The sequence below is a fragment of the Rattus norvegicus genome, chromosome 15, assembly GCF_036323735.1.
Source record: "Rattus norvegicus strain BN/NHsdMcwi chromosome 15, GRCr8, whole genome shotgun sequence".
Classification (NCBI taxonomy): Eukaryota; Metazoa; Chordata; class Mammalia; order Rodentia; family Muridae; genus Rattus; species Rattus norvegicus.
This window is the reverse complement of record NC_086033.1, coordinates 43755889-43777887: the sequence shown is the minus strand read 5'-3', so window position 1 is coordinate 43777887 and position 21999 is coordinate 43755889. Positions and strand designations below refer to the sequence as shown.

The 21999-nt window shown below is 48.4% G+C and overlaps 1 protein-coding gene across 2 annotated transcripts in view; it reads right to left on the bottom strand.

The window, feature by feature from the left end:
* Zfp395 (zinc finger protein 395) overlaps positions 1-20538 on the bottom strand; it is a 40164-nt gene extending 19626 nt beyond the window's left edge. For both annotated transcript variants that reach the window (XM_039093335.2, XM_039093334.2), the window contains exon 1: positions 20304-20538. The gene's annotated coding sequence lies outside the window, so the exon portion shown is untranslated. The remainder of the gene's footprint in view (positions 1-20303) is intronic.
* Between the last annotated feature and the right edge of the window lie 1461 nt (positions 20539-21999).

Genomic DNA, 21999 nt, shown 5'->3' with positions numbered 1-21999 from the left:
TGTGTGTGCACGTGTGTGCACAGTGGGGACCTCAGGTGTCCGTCCGTCTGTCCTCACCCACCAGTGTACCCCAGGCTAGGGGTGCTCACACTTCTGATCTTAGACCTCCCGTCTTACTGTAGGAACTGGGATTACAGGTTTGAGCTACCACAGTTTGGATTGGTTGGAGGGACTGGACACAGCTCTCCATACCTGCACAGAGAGCACTCCCCAGCCATCCCCCAGTTCCTATATCCACTAGCCTAGGGCTGGGTGAATGGATGACAACCTGAGTCTGATTGCCTGGACACACTTGGTAGAAAAAAGGAACCAAGTCCTGCAAACTGTTTACCTGGACACATGTACTGTCATATGCACACCCACACCCAAAACCTAATTTTCAAAATTTCAAATCAGCTGTCCAGAGAGTAAAGTTTAAATTCTTAGGGTATTCTAATTATTGTCTTTTTCAGGGCGGGACCCCTTTCCACAGCATCCGGTAATGGAGCAGGAAGCCTCTTACTGTACTGTTGTGAGACAGATGTAACGGGATAATGGAAGGGAAGGACGGTCTCGAATAACAGAGCCATTTTCATATTCTAGCGATGGGCCAGAGAAGCGGGTCATCTGATCTAGTCTCCAGCAAATAACAAATGAACCTGGTCAGCAAATACGCCTGTGGGTCTCACGGCCCAGCTGGCATTCAACAGGGTGACAGAGGCAGCTCTGTGCTGCAGCGGGAAAGGAAGGAGTTCACAGCTCTCCCCAGCAACGCGCTCCCTGCCCGCCCGCCCCTGCCCCTCGCACTTACCTCCTCCTCCCAGCTCTCTCAGAAACACAGTGCCCTTTGTTCCTAACTGTCCTGCTGGCTCGACTGTGTCAAACAAGACAATGCTCAGCACAGCGCCCAGCACCCAGGGAGGGCTCTCATCTGAAAACCTCAAACACCCAGAGCTTTTGTATAGTGGGTGCCACAACATGAAAAGTCCACATGTGACTACATGTGAGAACATGGGCACATTAAAAATAATGTGCAAGGAGCTCCCAAGACCACTTGGCAGTTAAGAACGGTCGGTTGTGGCTCTCAGAAAGCATCAGGGTTCATTCAGTTCCCAGCACCCACATGGCAGCTCGCAACCAACAGGTCCAGGAGATCCAACATTCTGTTCCGGCCTCAGAGGCCACCAGTTATACACATGACACATACATACATACATACATACATACATACATACATACATACATACATTCATACATACACATACACACACACAGTGAGAGAGAAATAGGTAAAATTACATTTAAGATCTGTGACTATGAAACAAATGATTCAGGATTCCGACATGAATTTTTGCAGATATTCCCAATTTGGGGACAGGGTGCAAATATCTGATATGCTTCTGTTCCCAGACACTTCTGCTGAGGAACACTCAATACTTTGCTTTGTAAGTCAAGGTTTGTTATTTTAATCAAGTCTTCCCAGGGCCCAGATTCAAGAATAGATTGGGAGCTAGAAAGATGGCTCAGCAGTTAAAGAGTACTTGCTCTAGCAGAGGATAGGGGTAGAGTTCCCAGCACCCACGTGGCAATGCACAGCCATCAGTAACTCCAGTTCTAGGGGATTTGATGCCCTCCGCAGGCCTCCTTGAGCAATGTGTGCAAGTGATACAGGCAAGACACTAATACACATAAAACAAATACAACTGCAAATGAAACAAAAAAAAAAATAGTTCTAGGGGCTGGAGAGATGGCTCAGCAGTTAAGAGCACCCGACTGCTCTTCCAGAGGTCATGAGTTCAATTCCCAGCAACCACATGGTGGCTCACAACCATCTGTAAAGAGATCTGATGCCCTCTTCTGGTGTATCTGAAGACAGCTACAGTGTACTTATATATAATAAATAAATAAATAAATAAATAAATAAATAAATAAATAAATAAATCTTTAAAAAAAATAGTTCTAAAAAAGACCTGCTGCTTCCCCTGACATGCAGGCAGACATCAAATCAAGGCAGAAGGCTGGAGAGATGGGTCTTGTTGTTAAGGACATTTGCTGCTCTTGCAGATGACCCAGGTTCAATTCCCAGCACCCACATGGCCTCTCACAACCCCAATTCCAATGGTTCTGGTGCCCTCTTATGGCCTCTGTGGGTACTGCACACATGTAGCAAACACACATGCAGACAAAACACTCATATGCATTTATAGAAAAATTAAAGCAGTTTTGTTTTTTAGACATGTTTTATGTATTTGAGTGCTTTATATGTGTACCACGTCCGTGCCTGGCTCCCATAGAGGTCAGCAGACAGCATCAGATAGTTGTGAGCCGTCCTATGGAAGCTAAAACTGAAACCCAGGTTCTCTGCAAGAGCAACAGGTATCCTTGACCACTGAGCCATCTCTCCAGCCCAAGGCAGGGTCTTAAACAGCACTCAAACTCAGTCCTAAGATTGTTTTCATAAAAGCGGGGATTAGAGGCAGGTATTGTAGTGCGGGCAGGCCTGTGATCCCAGCTAATCAGGAAGTGGAGGCAGGAGGATTCCATGTTCAAAGCCTGACTGAGCTACATGGTAAGTTCAAGGGAAGCCTGGGAAACAAAGTGGGACTCATTTTCAAAGCTTTAAAAAGGTGAAAGGGATGGGGGGAGCCAGCACTGGACTAGCATGCACCAAGGACCTGGGTTTGATCCCTAGCTCTGAACACACACACACACACACACACACACACACACACACACACACACACACACACACACGAAAAGAACAGGCAAACAAGCAGGCGGTATATAGGTGCAGTCCCTACAGTCCTGGGTACTGAGGAGGCTGAAGCAGAGAACAGCCTAGGCAACATAATGAGACCCTATTCAACCAGCAGAAAATAAATAAATACATAACAGAGAGGGAATGTTGTGGTTAAACCTGACTGAAACTGGGCTAAACTCCTCCCCGAAGGAGACCGGGAGATAAAGGAGTGCTGACTTGGCATTCTCCCCAGAGCCAGGTCTCAGGGGAGGGAACTAGGAGCAGAGTATCCCCAGGGAGACAGGCCCCAGACAGGTGGCAGTTCGGTGGCTTCTCACAGCGAGCTTGGGAGGCTGGTGCTGGAGCTCAAGGAGCAAAGGAGGAACACTCAGGTGGTTCCTTGTCTACTCTCAACTTAACAGATGATCTGGGGGCTACCGTGCTTTCCTGACCCCTTACCCTACCCCAGTAACCTAATAAAGCAACAAGGAAGGCTCAGGGGCAAAGGTGCCTATCGCCAAGCCTCAGGTCCTGAACTCGATCCCTGGGACTCACATAGTAAAAGACTAGAACCAATTCCTTCAGGCTAGGCTGTCTTCTGACCGACCTCCACACGGACGCACATAGGTACACGCACAGGCACACAGTAAGTGAATGTAAGATCATTTTTAATTGGGAGGGACAATAGTGACCCTGTTTTGTAGTTGAGAAAGCAAGGTGCCTTAAGAAAGCCACTCATTTGCCCAAGACCACCCTTGGAACGGGGTTGGGGCTCATTTTCAGCTCTGCTGGTTCCTCTGGGGTCTGGTTCTCCCTTCTCCAGGAACTGGGGAGTATGGAGGGTGGCCCAGGAAAAAAAGGGACCTCTGAAGAAGAGCAATTTTCACCTAGAAAGGTCTATGAGAAGCACCTGAAGGAGTGACAAGCCAGGCTAGCAAGAGCCACACCCAAAAACATAAAGCAGAGACAGGAGTTTAACCAGAAAGGGAAGCTAGTGTTAGCAGCACCCGGGCTCCCTCCCTCCCGACACTCACAGGTGATGCTTTCCCCTTGGAGAAGGAAGTGAAGCAGGGCATAGGATGTAATTCTTTCTTCTCTCCCCCCAAAGAAGTGGTTAGAGCAAACACCCCTTAGAATTTGACCACCATTTGAACGGATTAACCTCAGAACCTGGTGACACCAAATGAATAGAATGGCTGCTGACGGTGAAACCCTTTAACAAGGAGGCTGCAGGGTTCAGACGCCGCGTTCCAGTCAACTACCACATTCCCTGACAAGGCCAAATAAACAAGCAGCAGCTTGGAGGAAGAGCCAAAGTTCCTGCCGATGTCCTGGCTGAATCAATATCATCCGGCAGCCCTGCACCTTCCCTGGGGCGGAGAACCAGGCTTCAGGTGCCAGCCAATGTGCCACCAACTCAGGCACCAGGCTAGAGTATGAGATTTACAGCTAACGATGGCACACGGTGTAAACGCACACAAGGGACACTCAACAGCGAGGGTGGAGGCAAGGCACCACCTAAGTACCCCTCAGGAATCAGGGTCCACTCCAGAAGCCACCAACAACTGCCACCCTTAAGTCTGCAGCTCCACACCTCACCTGTGAAGGTGAGACTGCATCTGCCTCGCTGAGCCAATGCCTGCACACTGCACCAAATCCGGAGGGTCCGTGTTCCTCTCACTGCCATGAGGGCCCTGCTAGATAACGTAGCAAATGACTGTGAGCTCTGCACAGCCACTGTCCACCAGCAGCCATCTAGGAACTGGCGCTTTACCAGGGTACCCTACCAGAACCTGAAATACAACTACTCACTCTCAAGGGAACCCAGAGGCCTATGGGGGAGCCGCTAATTAACTGAAATCCCAACCAGGCTGACTTCAGCAAGATGGTGGGGAAAGAAATCCAACCTCTTGCTGTCAGAGGCCTCCTGGCCAACAAACCCCCTGGGTTCAGTCCTCAGAGTGTGCTCAATGTAAGCCTAGACATTTAGGGAGTCCAGAGTGAAGGCCTGCCTGGCTCCCACATGACCAGACGCCTGTCACCTCTCTTCAGCCAGGGGCTGCTCCCCTGCTCACTCCCCAGTGCCTACATCTGTCTTGGGGCCCTGCCCAGGGAGTTCAAGGCTGACTGCCAAACTTCCCCGGGGTGTGGCCTGGCCAGCCTCGTGGAGCAGATCCGGCCCACACTGGCGCTAAGACACACTTGAGCACTGACTCACCAGAAACCTGGGGCCCTCCGTACCACTGAGCAAAGCTCCAGCCCCTAGCCATCTGCTGACATAGCTGTGTCAGGGCTTAGCTCCCAAAGACAACGCTAAGTAGAGTAAGACGACAATGATGGCTCCAACCTTGCCTTGCAAAAGTATGTGTGGCCTCGCAGAGCACAGGCACACATCTATGATCCCAGAGTACAGCTGCTCTGTCTACTTCATCAGAACGGTTGGTTACAACATAAACAGACGAGCACGGAATAGGAAACTTGACACACAAACCACAATCCTTCAGAGGCTGTGTTCAGGACCAGCCCAATAGCTCTGCTGATCAACTACCCAAGCTCCGGTAACTTGCAGAGCGGTTTGCAACTTTTACTTCACTTAGTCCTCCTAGATAATTCACAAGCGCCCCACTTTCCAGATAAGCAAACTGAGCCCCAGGGACTTTGAGCAGTTTTCCAGAACCACAGACACAGAAATGACAGATCTCAGCTGGGAGCTCAGATGATCTGATTCCAAAAGTCCTGTGAACTCTCAGTGCAACCAGGATGGTCACGCACGAGCGAGGAGAGGCAAGGCTGCCTAGGCAGGATGACTCTTGAGGCTCCTTGTTAAAGATCTTAAGTCACAGAGAGGTCAAAGTGGTACTGGTGGTTGTGGCATGAAAGGGGAAAAGGGCCCTGGGGCAGTGACCCAGGATGGGGCCCCAACAGCAGGGCCACCAGAGGAGAAAGTACAACCTCACAGCCCAGGCAGCAAAAGAGCTCAGACTGCCCAACTATGTGACCTTCAGGAAAAAAATAAAGCTTCTTTGTTATGTCTCCATTAGTACACCTATGACATGGTAAACATGCATTTACACACACACACAGCCCTGGCTATCCTGGCACTCAGATCAGGCTGGCTACAAACGCAGAGAGCCTCCCGCTCCTGCCTCCCGAGTGCTGGGACTAAAGGCGTGCTCCACCACTTCCTGGCTATTGGTTTGCTTTTCAAAAATGCTTTGGGGGCCTGGGGAAATGGGTCACTGAATAAAGAGCTGTAAGGATCAAAATCTGGATCCCTAGAAACCACATAAACGCCAGGCAGACATGGCAGCCCACGTTTAAATCCAGCAGCGACAGAGGATCCCACAGAGTAAACTGGCTAACTGGACATACCAGCCAGATAGCTCTAGGTTCAGTTGTGAGACTGTCTAGATGAAGATGGTGGAGAGCACTCAAGGCTCCCAACCCTGGTCCCCACAAAGACAGATACAATCATATATACACAAGTACACATATACATCACACATGCACACGCACACACACGTGCACACACATATAGACACACACAGAGGGGCTGCCTCGGTTCTTTGCAGTCTCAAAGCTCTTCTTCCTAAATATTCTGATTCCCCAGGAATAAGTAATGAGGAAATGCATGCCAAACCCAGAGCTCAGCTATGCAGTAAATGTTAGATACACACATGTACCGCCACCACCTAAAAATAGGTATAAATTTGATGGTCAATTAAAAATAAAGAAAAAAGATCTTTGTAACAGAAAGAAAAATTTAATATATCATACGGACAGAGCAATGAGCTGGGCAGTAGCAAGAGTCCAAAAAGAGGTGGGGGGGGGCATCTGTGCACTGAGTAGGTGCGCATATGCTACAGGGCACATGTGATGGACAGTGTGGGGGCGTTAGTCTTTGCCTTCCACTTTGTTGTTTGCTGGTGTCCTGCAAACAGTCTTTGCCTTCCACTTTGTTGTTTGCTGGTGTCCTGCAAACACCAGGTTAGCTGGCCCACACGCTTGAGGGATTCTCCTGCCACCCCTGCCAGTTCACCAGAGAAGCACTGGGATTACCAGAGTGTGCACTGTGCCTAATGTATGTGGGTCCTGGGATTACCGAAGTGTGCACTGTACCTAATGTATGTGTGTCCTGGGATTACCGAAGTGTGCACTGTGCCTAATGTATGTGGGTCCTGGGATTACCGAAGTGTGCACTGTACCTAATGTATGTGTGTCCTGGGATTACCGAAGTGTGCACTGTGCCTAATGTATGTGTGTCCTGGGATTACCGAAGTGTGCACTGTGCCTAATGTATGTGTGTCCTGGGATTACCGAAGTGTGCACTGTGCCTAATGTATGTGTGTCCTGGGATTACCGAAGTGTGCACTGTGCCTAATGTATGTGTGTCCTGGGATTACCGAAGTGTGCACTGTGCCTAATGTATGTGTGTCCTGGGATTACCGAAGTGTGCACTGTGCCTAATGTATGTGGGTCCTGGGATTACCGAAGTGTGCACTGTGTCTAATGTATGTGTGTCCTGGGATTACCGAAGTGTGCACTGTACCTAATGTATGTGTGTCCTGGGATTACCGAAGTGTGCACTGTACTTAATGTATGTGGGTCCTGGGATTACCGAAGTGTGCACCTGCTATATGTAGGTTCTGGTGATTCAAACTCGGGCCTTCATGCTTGTAACATCTCCCCAAAAGAGACTTCTAGCAAAAGAGATGGGGTTGAGTGAGGCTGTTATCAGGTTTGTGATACAGTACTTAGCTGGCATACACAAAGCCCTAAATCCAATCCTAAGTACAGGGAGCAAATAATAGACATTCAACTGCAGGCAGCGGTGCAGTCAAATTTACAGGCAGACTACAGGACGGCACGATTGTGGGGAAACACTAGATTATAATGCTAGCCAGTGAGGTGGCTCAGCAGGTGAAGGCCCTCGCCACATGAGCCAGACAATTGGAGTTTGATACCTAAGAATTCACACGGTGGAGAGAATCAACTCCTATAGGCCGTCCACCAACTTCTACTTAATGTACCGGGGTATACATGTCCCCCACACACACCTCCTACACACACAATAAATAGTCACTACAATTTAAAAGAAGAAAATAGAATTTACCCCTGATAAGGATGGTGGAAGGCACCTCCGCCCCCCAAAACTCAGTGTAGTACATACAGTAACCCTCCCAGACTAGGACATGTACATCGTATGGATCAGATGCCATCCTACTGTAGGCGCAAAGGCCAGAAGCAAGACAGCATCTATGCAGGGCTCACACCTGTAATCTCAGCATGGGGAAGGCCGAGCAGAAGGACCAAGACTTTTTAAAGATGCCTTTGGCTCACATAGTGAGATTCCCATCTCAAAACAAAACAAAAAGACATTCGGGGGTAAGGGGTTGGAAAGACAGCTCAGCAAATACGAGTGCTTGCTGGTCTTCCAGAGGGCCTAAGTTCAGTTCCCAGCACCCACTTGGCATAGCTCACGACTGCCTGGAACGCCAGCTTTAAGCCTCAGAGGATCCAATCCCTCTGCCTTCCATGGACGCATGCTTACACTTGGAAAACACACAGACAAATAAATCTTCTCTTTTTAATATATTTATTTTTGTGTTATATACATTGGTGATTTGACTGAATGTGTGTCTGTGTGAGAGTATAGGAACCCCTGGAACAGGAGTTATAGACAGTGTTAAGCTGCCATGTGGTTGCTGGAAATTGAGCCCAGGTCCTCTGGAAGAGGAGTCAGTGCTTTTAACTGCTGAACCATCTCTCCAGCCCCCCAAATAAATCTTTTTTATAAAGACAGTCATCCTGCCCAATACACTGCAAATAAAAAAAAAGTTAACTAACTTTAAAAAATCAGGAAGGAAGGAAAGAAGGAGGCGACCCCCATAAAATTAGGAAACTATCCACCCTGGTGACAATGTTCACTCCCCTGAAAGAGAGACAACCTGCAGAGCTCTATGCTATGTGGTAGACAGAAGAAGCTGAAAAGGTCAGAGCCCAGGGGGCTCTGGGATAACCTGCCAAGTGGGAGGAAGGTAGGGGTATGCAAGTCTGGACATCAAATCCTGAAAGAACAGAAAAGGAGAGTCTGCAAACACCTGTAGGAGAGCAGAGGGAAGTCACCTGAGCCCTCCAAGCAAAAATGTGAATGCATTCCTCCGCTTGAACAAATGACCCAAGTGTCCCTAGGGTCACAACACAAGCTGCCTTCACTACCTGCACAGGGATCTGAAGGCAAAACCCAGGAAATCATGCAAACCATAAAGGATGCTACCTCTTGTATGGGTGACCGGTCTTATCAGCACATGGCTAGCCTTGGAACAGGAGCATGGCCATAACCCTCCCTTACTACTTCGGCTCCATCAATGGGACCTAATTAGTGCTGGTGCCATCTAGGAGTTCTGCAAAAAGCAGACATCCATGGCTGAAAGTGTGAATGGGAGAAAGACACGCAGCTTCTTTCTCCAACATAAACCATTAGTGACCTGTGTGGCCGGGGCCTAAGCACTCTCACAGAAAATTAAAACCACCTCCCTGTGCTCCACCCCAGATTGAGCCGTGAAACCATGCCTGGTATTCCGAAGAGCTCAAGGAGAAGCCCTAGAGGTGGTGGAGTCTCCAGTGAGAGTGAAGAGCTGAGAATCGCCCATTGTGGGTCCACCGCACTGTTCATCCACCCTGTGACTCTTCTTCACACAGACACTATCAACATACCAAAGTCCTCTGGACATGGGCCCAGATATCAGCTACCCGGTCCAAAGGGGCCTTTCTTAGACACCAACCTTTCTCACCTACCAGTACTTGGCCTGCCTGGCGGGTGAGATCCAGAGAACACACACGCCTAGCACTCCCTAAGTTCTGCTCTCAGAGTACAATGCAGGCATCCTGCTGTCTATGGTAACAAAATTCAGAAGTTCCCCCTATCTGTGTCTTCATCAGGATGTACAATCCTTACCCTACTACCCAAGAACTCCTCTTCTCCAGTACCCACCCAAGAGAAACCTCCCAAGAGCTGCAATAATGTTTTCTCTAAGGACTTTCCGAACAGAAAAAGAGGTTAACTCCTATGTCCATCAGTTGGGAAAGAATGAAACAGTTGTTCAGCCTTCTAAATCTTAGGAGGAGATAAGACTGAGGTGACTTCACACGCACTAACAAGATACCCTGCTAAGATACCCACATGCAGTAGAGTATCTTTGACTCCTAAGTCCAAGAGGCCCAGCTGTAAGTACACAAAGCACCCGAAGAATATCAACAACCCTAGGACAGTGGTTAACCTCTGGGGGCAGGGGGGAGGAGACTAGGATTAAAAATGGTTGTCAAGAAAGCCTCTTTTTTTTTTTTTTTTTGCCTGCTTAAAGTCTGCATTTTCCTTCCCCTGTAGAGTGTCCGTATATTATTTATGCAATAAAACTCTCACTCATTTAATTTTTTTAAAGAAGAGTTTGAGGCCCTGCTCAATACATTTTAATAATGTGTTTAGTTAAGAGTGATTTCCACTGGAATCTGGCCCCTGCCTGCCTGAGGGCTGCAAGCTCAGCAGTGCACAGACTGTGTGTGCTTCAAGCCAGCAGCTCGTTTTGCAACACGGATCTTATTTCAATCTCCCAAGCACAACTCAAGTTAACTCTGTGGAAACTCTGCAGATGGTTAAATTTTATGTCAGGTGGGGGGTGGGGGGTGGGGAGTATGTCATGGGGACTTTGGTAATCCAAAGGGACCTCCTTGGAACAGTTCCAGTTCTAACCCATACTGCAGGGCTCCAAATCAACAAGCTAAAACACACCCTAGGCACACAGGCATGCACACGGCACGCACGCACACAGCAGTAAGACAGTTCCTGCCCCATCGTGCTTCCTCTGACTCTTCCAGCTGGGAACCGATCGAGATCCCTTGAGCTACTAAAGAGGAAGAACCTAAACAACGCGTAAGAAAAACGCTACAGCATTACCGGGTCACCTAGTTATGCAGGAAGCCGACCGACTATTGTACAGAGGGATCCAACCCAGGCCCTATGCACGCTAGGAAATCACACCCCAGTGATAACAGCCTCAGCCCCAGACAGTGTTATTTACTCATACACATGGTTTCTGCGAAAACTAAAACACAAAAATCTGAAATTTCCCTGTATGTAAATTATACCTTAAAAAAAAACCACCCAGCTAGGAGTGGTGGTACTTGTCTTTAACCCACTCAAGGGGCAGAGTTGGATGGATCTCTGAGTTTGAGGCCAGCCTGGTCTACATTGTGTGTTTCAGGACAGCCAGAGCTTTGTGGAGAGGCCCAGTCTTTTTTTAAAAAAATAAATAAATAAAATCTCAAACACAGCTAAGCCATGGGACCCTGAACTGCTTTATAGGACACCAGAGACCTCTGCTATACTATGTAAGGAGCATGCACAACACAGTGACAGCTACATAAAAATAGATGACAAGGGGCTAGAGAGATGGCTCAGTGGTTACAAACACTTACAGATCTTGTAGGACTCAAGTTCCCAGCACCCACACAGTGGCTCAAAACTATCCTAGTACTCTAGTACCACGGGTCTGACACTCTCTTCTGCTACCTCAGGCATGAGGCGCACACATGGTACACAGACATACATTAAGGCAAATCTCTTACACATTAAAATAAATAAAGCTATTTAAAAAAAAAAAAGCCCAGTGGTAAGGGCAAATGCCTTTAATCCAAGCTCTTGGGAGGGAGAGGCAGAACTCTCTCTTGTAAGAGTTCAAGGCCAGCCTGGATAGCCAGGGCTACACAGAGAAACCCTGTCTCAGAATGACAGAGAGGGAGGAGAAAACGTTTTATTACTGCCTGCATTTAGCCACTGGCTGGCTGTTTTTAACCAAGTTTTATGACTTCCCAGTACTCAGAGAACAAAATAAAACTGAGAACTGCTGATTCTTACCAGTTTGCTTTTTTAATTTAAAAAAAAAAATAAAAAGGAGAGAAAAAGTATCTGGATGTGGCTCTCTCTACTTGTAATCCCAGCATTTGAGAAGCTGAAGCAGGAAGACGGAGTATTCAAAGCCAGACTGGGATACAAACTGAGATATCTCAGGCCGACTTGAACTTCTACATACTTTATCTCCAACAAGCAAGAACTGAAGGGACTGGGGATATAGGGCAGGATCTGAGTTTGATCCCCAGAATCCATGTTAAATAAATGAATGAATGAATGAATGAATGAATGAATGAATGAATGAATGCCAGGCATACTGCACTTGTATACAGGCAAATCTCTGGCAAGTTCCAGGCCAGTGAGACCCTGTTTCAAAAACAAAAAACAAAAAACAAAAACAAAAAACTGGACAACACCTGAGGTCACACTCTCTCTCTCTCTCTCTCTCTCTCTCTCTCTCTCTCTCTCTCTCACACACACACACACACACACACACACACACAAACACACACTTAGAACTAGGAATGTAGCTTACTGATACAGTCCTTATCTAGCAGGTATAAGGCCTTAGGTCCCCTCCTCAACATTGCACAAGAAGAATTACATATTAGTCTTAACTTTTCTCCATCAACCCACATGTGGGCCAAAGAAGCAGTTTCCAGCATCCAGAAAAGTACAGACACCATGTAAAGCACAAGCAACATGGAAATAAAGGAGAGCTGGGTCATCATCCCACGTGAGCAAGAGCCGGGCTTAGCCGTCCACATCTACAGTCTCGGCCAGGCTCAGCGGTCATGCTATGCCTGTAACCCTAGGACTCAGAAGACAGACACAGGAGGGTCATAAGTTCAAGACCATCAAACACACATACTAAGACCCTGTGTCAAAAACAAACAAGTGTGCAAATATCTTGTTTCAGTTCTACACAACCAAATTCTTCAGCGTCACTTTTCGCACCCCTTGAGTTGCTGGGCTCCCGAATTACCATAGCCAGATGAACAGAGAGAGCGCTTCTTGTCAGATGATGGTTCTTCGAATGCCAAAATAGAAGCATGAACCGCATGAAGACAGAAATCAGCTTGTGACAGTCCTGGAAGATAAACTCAACCAACATAGTCTCTAAGGAGCTGAGATTTGCCCGCTGCAGGGCCATCCAAGCAGTACCAACAACAGCAAAATTCACCCCGAACACCCGGAGCTGGTGGTGTGGCCCAGACCTGTACTTTTAAGACTGAGGCAAGAGCACAGCTGTGAGTATAAATCCAGTTCATGTTAGGTGAGAAATTGTCTCAAAAAAGAAAAGAAGGGCCGGGTATGGTAGCACATGGTTTTAATCCCAGCGCTTGAGAGGCAGAGACCAGTAAATCTCTATGAGTTCAAGACCAGCCTAGTCTATATATAAAATGCCATGCTAGCCAAGAGGACACAGTGAGACCTTGTCTCAGAAAAAAACCTAAGGTTGAGAAGACAGCCCAGTGGGTAAAGAACTTGAGGACAGGGGTTCAGACCCACTAAAATCTAAGCAAACATGCTGGCACTTTTAATTCTAGCACTCAGGAGGTAGAGACAGAGGATCCCTACCACAAACTCATGAGCTAGACTAGCCAGAGTCAGTGAGCTCTAGGTCCTGTAAGAGGCCCTGTATCAATAACTAGCTAACGTGAGGAACAGCTGAGAAGACACCCGATGGTCACGTGGCCTCCACATCCATGCTCTCTCTCTCTCACACACACACACACTCACACACACACAGAGACACACACACGCACGCACGCACGTAATCATACATATACAAACCCCACTCATACTCAAAAGTTAACAGAGCAGAGTGTTCATTATGATTTGCCATCTCCCCTCTTCCTTACCTTTCCTGAGGACCGAATTCAATTATAACAATCACAAAAACAAGTCCCAACCGTCTCAAAAAGGCTAGAACCAGGCTGGGATACAAACCCTGCTCTTGCCTTTGTGTGAGGTCCGGGTTCCATTCCCAGTACTGAAAAAACGGAGCAAAAACTTTCTTAGAAACTTAGGTGGTGAGGTTGATTCCAAGAGGTACAGCCACCATTCCATGTCATCGTTGGGCTGTGACAAGTCACAGAGTCACTGAAACTCAAAACAGGCTCTAGAGAGCACCTGATTCCCTTCCTTCTTTTCTAAACATCCCTGATCAATAGCTTAGATCCAACTTGAATGCGCCCAACAATGGGAAGCTCACTACTGCACAGGCAGTCATGTCCACTGCTGGACAGCCTGCCAACTGGACAAACCCTTCTACGTGCTGACCTGCGATCTGCTCACTCAGTGTCTGCAGTTAGAGGCCTGAAAGCCCGTCAGCTTTAGAGGCAGCATCAGTGTGAGTCGTATTAGTGTCAGGAGCACATGTCATGTCTCCAACCCCCACCACTGCTTTTTACTAAACGTTTGAGTTCATCTTCGGCAGAAACATCGTCTTGGTTATTTTTTAAACAATTCCTAAATATTACTTTTCATAACCTTGGAGTGTTCCACCATCATAAAACATGCATCCACTCAAACTGCCTGCAACCCCACCACTTAGGAGGTGGAGGCAGGAGGGCTGCTGTGAACCCGAGGCCATCTTGGGCTACATAATGACATCGTTTTTCAATATATATTCTCCGATTTCTGGGTAATCTCTGTGTAAAACATCATCTACATTTTAGATATGGTCTCAGAAGAGGAACTTCTGATCGGAATGTGTAAACATCTCCAAACGTTAAAGCTCGATTTGGCTTTAATTTTCTAAGTGGTATCGTACCATATGTGCATGATGGTGGGTCACGCATGTGTGTGGAGGTCAGAGGACTTCCATCTTCACAAGTTCAGAGGTCACACTTGTTGCGCTAGAGCAAGTGTCTTTACCTCCACATCTGAAATGTTTCAAGCCGCCCTAGACATTCATTCCTTACTGAATTTCTTTCTAATTCATGCTCCTCATTCTCCATGACCAAACCTTGGTTTTCTGTAAAATAAACAAACCCTTCCACTTCTGTGACTCCTAAACTGGATAAACACAGATGCCCCCAACACCGGGAAACTGCTGAACCAACCAACAGCAGTGCCACAGAGCTTTTGCTTCCAGACCTCCCTCGAGGCTGACTGGGTGCCAATAATTAAGTTCTTGCATGTGACTGTCAAATCAAATTAATAACACCAAGCAGCCCACCACACTTGACCACCTATGATTTGACACGAACAAGTGTGTGTGTGGTTTTTTCTTTTTGTTTCTTTTCTTTTCAAGTGTGAAATACAGCTGGGTGGCGAACACACCTTTAGTCCCAGCACTCAGGAGGCATAAACAGACAAATCTCTGTGAGTTCAAGGCCAGCATGGTCTACAGAGTGACTTCCAGGACAGCCAGGGCTACACAGAGAAAGTCTGTCTGAGGGGGAGGGATGTTAAAAACTTTAGGAACTGAGTCTAAACATCTAGAAAAGAGCCCAGGGACGGTAATGCTGGGGAATGAGGCAAAATGGAGAAGCAGAGGCAGAGGACACATGGGACATGAAAGAGGAGAATAACCTCCGGGTCTCAAGGATACAAAAGGAGGATGGGTGAAGCAGGGGTGAGGAGATGGGGGAGGAGCCACAAAACAAGCAAGCCACCCCTCGTTCAAAAAGGCACAAGGCTAACACATTATAAGCTGATTTTAAAAATGAAAATAGTTTTGTTTTTTTTTTTTAAGTTTACTAAAGCCAAAATGTAAAATAGCTGCTAGCCCTCGGTCACGTAAAACAGGAAACGGATTCAGTCTGACAGGACTCAGCTGACTCCTGGCCACTGCTGCATCCTACACACACGTATTTAAAAAAAAAACAAGAATATAGTTAAACTTCAAAGAAAAAAGTTTCCCCCAAGGGGTTGGGGATTTAGCTCAGTGGTAGAGCGCTTGCCTAGGAAGCGCAAGGCCCTGGGTTCGGTCCCCAGCTCCGGAAAAAAAAGAACCAAAAAAAAAAAAAATACCATTCTGGGTGGTAGTGACGAACACCTTTGGTCCCAGCAGACACAGGCAGATTTCAGTGAATTCAAGGCCAGTGTGTTCTATAGATCAGGTTCCAGGGCAGCCAGAGCTACACAGAGAAAGAAACCCTGTTTCAAAAAACAAAAAACAAACAAACAAAAAACAAGGAAGAAAGAAAAGAAAAGAAAAAAATTCTGGGGCTGGAATGATGGCTCAGCGGTTAAGAGCACTTTCTGCTCTTACAGAAGACCCAGGTTATAGTCCCAGGAGCCACATGGAGACTCACAGTCCTAACTCCGTTCTAGGAGATCCAGCATCTTCCCCTGGCTGTCATGTGCACTACTCCTGTGGTATACACACATGCATGCAGACAGAACACTCACATGTAAAAATAAATCTAAAAAAAATAGAATTCTGATCATATAAAGTATTTCCAGGATCCATTCTCCTCAGGAGCAACAGCCTCTGATTCGCATAACACAAATTCACTGCACGCAAATATCCCAGCAGATTCCATGTCATGCCCTTACAGAATCTTCCAGTGGCCAGCCAGAGTTCATGACATAGATTCCAGGCTCCCTGCCTTGGCATTTAAGGTCTTGAAACCTGAGGTCCCAAAGCCAAACGCCTATATATGCAAAGAATGCAAAGACGGATTCAAAGTGCCAGAGACACTGAGACAACAGGGGACTATAACGCTTGTCTTTTGTACTCACCAGGCAAACATCCCTCAACTTGAGGAAGCCCTAAATCCAGGTTTTTTTCTGGCCTGCTCCCAATTTTTTTAAAACTGTGGGGCTCGGGCCTGGTGATGCAAGCCTTTGATCCCAGCACTCTGGAGGCAGAGGCAAGCAGATCTCTGTGAGTCGGAGACCACCCTGGTCTACAGGCTTGCCAGGGATACATAGTGAAACTGTCTCAAAACAAAAAAGAAAAAGAAAACCTTTGGAACTTTGGTGTTGTCTAACCTATAAAGCACCAGACATGTGCACAAGCCCTACACTACACAAGCCTCTAGACCACCTTTCCTGTCCTCCTTCACAAAAATCTCTGCTCCCTCTTACACACAATCACGGGATACATCCCTAGCCCTACCTAGCCCTCACTCACTATGTGTCTTTCCCACACAGCCCTGAGATGCCCCAAACTTCCTCCCAGACTTGGTTATTCCCAAGCCCATCAGCACACACCACTGGGCCGCCCCGCCCTCCTCTTCTCCAGCCCTTTCAAATACTAATTTCTCATCTTGGCATTTAACACTCTGCCTTGCCCCTTCTCCAGGATACATCTTATCTCTCCAACTAGACCACAAACTTCCACCTCTTCGTTGGGCTTTCAGCTACCTTCAGCTCTGGGAGGTGTAGCTCTGTTCACAGACAGCTTCATAAGTAGTTCAAGAATGTGGAAAGTCTCCCCGTGCATTTCAAACGTGAGTGGGCTACGATCCACTAGAGAGTAGTAGTTGGATCCACTTGGTGGGAAACAATAGAATTTTTTGGTGAAATGGAACAGAATGGACAGTAAAAAAGTCCAAGTCTGCACCAAGAAAAGAGGTTAAGACTTCACAAACTGAAATAGATTTTTATATACACAATTAGGTATATAAACTCACCATATAAATTTCCTTTCATTATTAGAGAGTGTGTGTGTGAATTCTAGGGGTCAAAGTCAGGTCATCAGGCTCAACAGCAAGCCCACTGAGCCATCTTGTCAGATGCCTCAACTTTCTCTTTTACCTTAGGTCATAGTCACAACTGCATACAAATACAAACACTGCCCTATGATGAACCGAAGAATTCATCTGAGGTCTGCTCTGCACAATTAGTCACTATAAGGGAAAAGCCTGCCGATGGCTCAGGCCTGCCAAGGCAGGAGGATTGCTGTGAATTCAAGGTTCCTGGGTTAAAGAGCAAGGAAGATTACAGAGGAGGAGGAAGAGAAAGGAAGGAAGAAGAAGAAAGGGAAGAGAAGGAAAAGGTAAGAAAGAATATGGTTCTTATGGCCTCCAGCCCCCATCCCTCAAGCCCCTCTTCCCTCATTCACTGAGTCTGCATCTCAAGAGAAATAAGCAGCTCAAAGGAGATCCCAGCTCACTCCACAACCATTTGTAACCAACCATCCTTCAAATTCTGATGTTGCAAGCTGAGGCTTTGGGAATTGGTTCAGCAAATCACCCTAAGTCACTCTTGCAAAAAGAGAGCAGAATCCAGAGCGCGCGCAGGGGACAAAAAAAAAAGTAAAAAGAGTGCCAGCTCCCTTGCATGCCTTCTTCTCACCAGAATCCTGGGAAGGGGTAACTGGATGGGACTGGATAAGCCAGGCCTACGAAAGGTCCTAAATTCCTCTGTCTTTAGGTTGTCTTGCAGTTCAACCCTCCCCCTGCACAAACAGGGCAGGAGACCTACCTTAATATCTCTGTAAAGAGTAAAGTTCAGCGTGCAGCAGCCAAGCAAAGCCCACTCCACTTCCCTCCACCCTCGCCCCCTTGGTTATAATAAATGGCCTCATTTCCCTAGAAGCCCACTCCCCACCCCAGTATTGCTCCTCCATCTCCAGGGTCAAAGCCAGACAGTGTCCAGTAAAAGGAGGTCATAACAGAAGCCCCGTGGGTCAGACCCTCAGTCCTCCATGAATTCTCTGCAGCTCCTATGACCAAGACAACCCCCAGCTTGCTCCCTGAGCTCCCTGACTGGTCTCCATACACTCCTCGCCAGGGCTCCCACCTCTCAGAGCCACAGTTACGAGCCCCTACATACCTGCCTCGCAGTAACGCAAACGCAAGAGACTTCTCTAGAGCCCAAATGGCAATTATCTTCTCTATGAAAACACACATTTCCCATTCCAATTACCAACTACAGCAGCTCCATGCCCTGGTGTGTGATCAGCTTCCTCCAGGAATTAATTCTCATTCCCTTCTTCCCTTCACCCTGCCCCTGTCAACAGATTATTTCAACAGCAGTGTCTTCCAGTCAAACCAAGTCCAAACGCACGGCACACCAAAAGTGCAACGGGCTCCTTACTGGTCTGTCTCCTACCATCGGATTTAAAATTCTTTACCAATGCCCTTGTTACCTCACCCCCAAGCCTGATGTCTCCCCAGTACACCCTGGATAAAAGTCTCATTCCTCAGTCTGACTTTCTAGGACTTTCACAATCCCAGACACTGACCCTCTATCTCTCACTGTTCAAGAAACATTCCAGAAGGGCCAAGGCCATCTCCTGATTTCTAGAGAAACCCATATTCGTCCCCACTTTGTATCCCATTTTCATAAGTGTCATCTTTCAAGGACATGGCACAGGTTTGGTAAGCCCAGTCCGTAACTCCCCCTCCCACCCCCTGTGACCTCCAACAGCACCCAGTTCTGCACCTGGCATTGTAACAACTAACTGTGCCCCATCTGGAGTCTTATTTCACATGCTCAAGTCTTTCTATGTCCTCCGAGAGATTATAAGCCCTTGTGGTGGGGGGGGGGGGGGATTATCTATGTGTCTTCTGTAGTCTTTCTCACTGAGACAAGCAAGCCCCTGGACATCCTTTTGCAAGCTTGTCACCTGTGAACTCTTCCTTCTTGACTTTGAGTCTTGCCAGGGAATTGTCCACAAGTGGAAACTATTTCAAACTGAGTGCTGCGTTCCCTTCCCCACCTTTAACCACCATGCCTCCTGTGCCTCAATGCGTGCATTAACTTTGCAGCCGGAGCACACTGATTTAAATTTGAGCTTTCAAATCATCTCTCTAGTCTTTCACGTGCCTCTAAACATCATCCAGAAAGCCTGGCAGTGGGGAGAGGGGAGAGTGGCTTCTCAGAGGTACCTGTGGGCTAACCAATTTCCTTGTGTTTCACCCTTCCGAAGCAAGAACCTCTATTTACACACCCCCTTAGGAGGATGTCCCCAGGTTACAATACCTGTTGATTGCTCACTTTGAAACAAACCGCTCCACTTTACACCTTTCTGTTAAGGGAGAGTGCAGAAAGCTGTGAAGAACTATAGATAGCCCCTGTGCCATGGCCTGGCATCATGGGAACCCATGCTTGGTGGAAGTCCTCCAGAACCACAGGAAAGGGAGGGATGGAAAACAGGGCTTGCGCAGGATTGCTGGCAGGTGGGTCTCTTTAGATCTCCAAGTGGGCCCTAAAGTGAAGGCGCAGAGCCTTAACTCCCAGGCAGGAAGCCTTGGAATTGTTTGCCCATGACAAACTCCCTTTCCAGGCCCCCATCGGCCACTCCAGAGGCCCACAGTGCCACGGCCAGGGAGGGACCGGGGATGAGCCGGGAAGGCTTAGAGCCAAGGGGGCTGCGACAGGGGCCGCAAGAAGAGGGTTGAGAGAGGGTGTGTCGCGAGGTCAGTCCCGCAGCACCGCGCTCTCTGGATCTGGAGAGGGCAGGGGCGCGCGGAGCGCAGGGCTGACGGCCCAGCCGGAAAAGGAGCAGGTTAACAGGTCAGTGTGGCCCCGCGAGGCCACTCCCGGCCACCGCTCAAAGTTGGGAGGGAGATCCGGCCGTAGGACCCGCGACATAAACAAGGCGACGCGTGAGAGGGCGAGCGGCCACCCCCACCCAGTCACCCCGCCAGCGCCGCAGCAGCCCCAGTCCTGCCCGGGCCGCGCGAGCCTCCTGGGTCCCCCACCCACCCCCGGCTGTCGGCCCCAGTCCGGGGCTGCAACCCCCGCGAGGTCCCGCGCGCAGCTCACCTCGGCCCGCCACTGGCCCGGACAGCTCGGCTCCCTGCAGCGGCCGCGGCCCTGCCCGCCACCGGCGCGGCTCCTGCACTGCGCCGCCTCCCGCGCCGCCGCCTTCGCGCCCACCTGGCCGGCCTGCCCTCCCTCTCCGGGACACTGCGCTCACGTACGCGGCCGCGGCCACAACCCGGCCCGGATTCCCCCGCCCGGGAAGGGAGCGCGCCGAGCCGCTCGCAGCCAGTCCGCCAGCGAGCCAGCCAGCTAGACGCGGGGACACACCCCCGGCCACGCGCGCGCACGATTCGCGCGCCCCCAGCCCCGGACGCGCGCGCGCGCTCCACAAACACTGCTTGGCTGTACACAGTGGGCGCTCAATAAGTGCTGGAGCGACTCCTCTCACACATGCGCACTTGAACCTGACCGAGTTGTGACCCACTTCCCCAGCCCCCACCCCGAAATCCGAACGTTCAGCACCGCCCGGAACCGAACTACGTATAGCGTATCTTGCTACCCCCACTCCTTTTTTTTTTTCCCCAACCGAACTGCAAAGCCAGCCAAAGTTTCTGGCTGTTGTTTTTCCAGCGCGCCCCAGGGCGGGAAAGGAAGCCAGAAGCTCTAGGCGCCAGGGACAGGAGCTTGGCGAGGGCGACAGGGACCCGAAGCCGGGTAGCGGGAGGCGGCGCGCGAGGGCGGAAGCGCTTGAAAACCCAACCTTTCCATTTCGCTTTGGACCAAGAGTGTTCTTCCCCGCTTTTATGACATTTATTCGTTTGTAGTTGTAACGCGAGGCGATGTTTACTGTTTCTGGAATTAAATGGGAGAAAGTTAACTATTAGCCTTCAACCCTTGTGTAAACAATACCGGTTGCTTTTTGGCACCGTTAGGCTCTGGCTTTTGGATAATTTGTAACAGGGAGAATCGAAGCTGTTCCATTGTGTAGTTCTATGTTTTTCTTAGATAAGGCCAAGGACGGTGGAGAGGGGCATGTGCGAATGTCTAAGCGTGTGTGTGTGTGTGTGTGTGTGTGTGTGTGTGTGTGTACAATCAAATTTAATGAGTAAAAGAGTAACAGCCTTTCCCTTCCCAAAAAATGTTTTAAAATATTTTGAAGTTGCAGTTCACCTCCAATTTGGGACTTCCTGCATTTCTAGGAGGCAGTGGAGTGTTAGTAAAGTTTTGGAAGTCACATCCTATTTTAAGCGCTGAACTAGCATCAACTTCTTCAGCAGGTTCAACCCTAAACATCGGCTTCTTGATCTATAAAACAAAGCAGAGTAACAAGAGATATTGCCTAGCTCCCAGCAAATAACAAAACAGTATGTCCTGGGTACTGGCAAGAGGGCTTTGTGAGTAACACTGCTTGTGGCCAAGCCTGATGTCCTCCTCCAATTTAGAGCCCAGCATGTACAAGGTGGCAGAGGGAATCAACCCCAGCAAGTTATCCTCAGACTGTGCATACACAATAAATAAATTAAAAAAAAAAAATAGGGGCTGGGGATTTAGCTCAGTGGTAGAGCGCTTACCTAGGAAGCACAAGGCCCTGGGTTCGGTCCCCAGCTCCGAAAAAAAAGAACAAAAAAAAAAAAAAAATAATATGCTCTTTTTCCTGCCTTCAATTATTTGTTGAAAATTATCCAACCGGAACCAAAATTCCTACAGGAGATAATTTACAACTAGGGGTGATTTTTGTCCCCAGGAACACTTAATA